Source organism: Microtus ochrogaster, unplaced genomic scaffold, assembly GCF_000317375.1.
Source record: "Microtus ochrogaster isolate Prairie Vole_2 unplaced genomic scaffold, MicOch1.0 UNK56, whole genome shotgun sequence".
In the NCBI taxonomy this organism is placed as follows: Eukaryota; Metazoa; Chordata; class Mammalia; order Rodentia; family Cricetidae; genus Microtus; species Microtus ochrogaster.
This window is the reverse complement of record NW_004949154.1, coordinates 2195234-2198473: the sequence shown is the minus strand read 5'-3', so window position 1 is coordinate 2198473 and position 3240 is coordinate 2195234. Positions and strand designations below refer to the sequence as shown.

The 3240-nt window shown below is 42.8% G+C and overlaps 1 pseudogene; it reads right to left on the bottom strand.

Moving 5' to 3' along the window:
* Positions 1-1010: 1010 nt before the first annotated feature.
* LOC106144408 overlaps positions 1011-3240 on the bottom strand; it is a 4181-nt pseudogene continuing 1951 nt past the window's right edge.

The following is a 3240-nucleotide window of genomic DNA, read 5'->3' as shown; positions in this document are numbered from 1 at the left end:
CCCCTCCTGCCGGAGATGAGGGGAAGATGTCCATGTCAGGGTTCAAGGCCGAGCTGAAGTTCCTGGCGTCCATCTTGGACAAGAACCATGAACGATTCCGCATCGTCAGCTGGAAGCTGGACGAGCTGCACTGCCAGTTCCTGGTGCCGCTGCCACCACCAGGCAGCCTGCACTCTCTGCTGCAGCTCACACACCACTGCAACATTTCAGGAGGTCTCGATGATTCAAACCACATGAATCTTGAATAAATCCTTAGGCTCTCATCGTCTGTGGAGACAAAAACAGAACCTCTTTTCCAAAGCATCAAATACTTAAGCCCATATTTTAAAGTCAAGATACTTTTCCGAGCAGTTCCTAGAATCAAATGTCTTTCTCCAGTCCAGAACACAAAAGACAACACAAGCAACATATTATACATCTGTACACATTTATCTTTTTAAGCTATATACATTCTATCTTTTCCCAATACATACGTCCCCTCCGGCCAGGGACAACCCTGTTGGTTTACCCTTCTTTCTCGGTTGACTTCCACTTGCTGCCAAACTGAACAAAGGACGTCAGGATTAACACATACACCCCAATCCACCCTCACCTTCTAAGAGCGACCTCTCAGCATTCCCTAATTCCCGATATCTCGGTGGAATCTCAAATTGCCACCGCCCCCCCACACACACACACACCCGTGTCTGCGCTCTGTGCACTGGCACCCAGTTCACAAGCTTCGGGCAAGGGGGCTGGAGGTTAGAAATGAGATACAACAAAGGGACATATGCAGTAGTAATGTTTGCAAGTAACCTAGGTACAGTACATTGAACTTCAAATGGAATCTCTGATGCTCCACAGGAGGACAGAAAGGGGAAGAAAAACTTGGCAGCAAGGGAAGACAGAAACAACACAACAGCTATTTTGTTTTTAATAAAGTAAAAGTAATGAATTAGGAATAGAAAGTAGATGAATTCATCAACATACATTTTTCTTATGGCCAGCCTCTTTGTTTGTTCTACCCTGAGTCAGCAGTCACACCAGCTTTGTTCTATTATTGCAGAAACACATTTTTCATATTCCCTCTTGTTCTCCTGGTACAGCTGGGCAGCCTGGCTGTTGGCTGGACTATTGGGATTAGGTTCATCCAACAGAGACTGTATGGATGTTAACCTGGAAGACACATCATAGGTTGGACTCCAACAGTTCTGAAGTATATCAGACATATACTACCATCTGCGTAGACATTAGGATGGAACATCTTAGAGACAAATCTAACAGTAGGTGGCTTATTTGGATATTCTTCAGTAAATTCAATTGTAAATTTAAATGTTCCATCCTCAAATGGGGTCCCTTCGGGCCCAAAAATGACCTTGTTCCAAACCCCTTTATTGTTTTTTGGGGTTTTTTTTGTTTTTTTTTTGGTTTTTCGAGACAGGGTTTCTCTGTGGCTTTGGAGCCTGTCCTGGCACTAGCTCTGTAGACTAGGCTGGTCTCGAACTCACAGAGATCCGCCTGCCTCTGCCTCCCAAGTGCTGGGATTAAAGGCGTGCGCCACCATAGCCCGGCCTAAACCCCTTTATTGTGTTCAGGGGCAGATTATATAGAGATAGCCATGCCCCAGCCAAACCCACCAGAAACCACTCTCCTGCCATCAGGAACTCCTGAAGGTCCCATGCTCAGAGCAGCTGTAGGCACTCAGATCAGGGGATTACAAGAAATTCAGGATCTGGGGGTCTCACTGCTCCCAACATATGCGCATGCATACATATACAAATACAGGAAGTAAATATAATTTTCATATTCATTTTTAATTGTATATATGTGACAATGGGTGCCTGAAGGCCAGAGGCATTGGACTAGAGTTCCAGGCCATTGAAAACCACCTAATGTGGGTACTGGGAATCAAATGTGGCTCCACTAGGAGAGTAGTAAATGCTCTTAAATGCTGAGCCATTTCCTCCACCCCTAAGTATGTTTGTTTGTTTGTTTGTTTGTTTGTTTGTTTGTTTGTTTGACACAGGGTCTCTCTATGTAGCTCTGCTGTCCTATAACTAACTCACCATGTTGACCAGGTAGGTTGGCCTTGAATTCACAGAGATCAATCTTCCTCTGCCTCCCAAGTGTGGGATTGAAGGTTTGCACCACTATGACCAGCTCCTAAATATAATTTTAAAGAGATATACAACACATACTTTCTCTACCTTGAAAGGTAGATGAGATGTCTATAAACTCCACAAAGTGTTACAGGAATTCTGTCATCAGTTCGCTAACCAATCACAAAGAGCATTTGGGTGCAAGGGGTGGAGATTTTGTTGGGGAAGTTTGTGAACCAAAGATGAGGCAGAATTAGAAGAATATGTAAGGCCCTCTTGGAAAGAAAAAGTAGTAATGGCAGTGTAGCAGCTGGTAACCTGGCTAAGATTTTCCATTCTGTTTCGTGATAATTGTGCATAAATTTCACTTGTAAACAAGTGGTAATCACTTGACTTCCTTCATTACCATAGCAATGACTATAATGCTTGTTGCTGATTTCTGCACATTTCTTAACTTGGGGTTAGAAGCAGAGAAGATGTTTACAAACCCTACAGATTGCAAATACAGCTAAGGGCCAGTGTACTAAGACACTGTGTACTAGATACAATGTGCTAAATTGTAACCACCAGAGGCCATCAATGAAGTGACCATACTGAAGGCTGCTGAACTGGCACTGTTGACATTTTCTTCTCTGTGGGAAGAAAAGCATTCAGAAGAAAAACTTACTATCCTTCATATAATACAATGATCCCAGTGTATATTACAGATTATAAAAACTGTAACAACTGTGACTTCACACCTAGTACCCAGTAGGTTTATGTTGGGCAGTGTAAAGGTATAGAAATGCAGAGCTTATTAATTTATCCAATTCTTACTGTGGGATAACGCTCTTGTACACTGCAAGGATTTGTCATTCCTATTGGTTTAATACAACACTTTTTAGCCAGTAGCCAGGCAGGAGGTATAGGTAAGGCAATCAGCCTAGGAAAATTCTGGAAAGAGGAAAGGCCGAGATGCAGTCACCAGGCAGATGCAGAGGAAGAAAGATGAAAATGCCTTACTGAGGAAAGGTACCAAGTCACTTGGCTAAACATAGATAAGAATCATGGGTTATATCAAAATCCCAGCAAAATTCTTCACAGACCTCAAGAGAATGGTACTCAACTTCATATGGAAAAGCAAAAAATCCAGGATAGTCAAAACAATCCTGTACAATAAAAG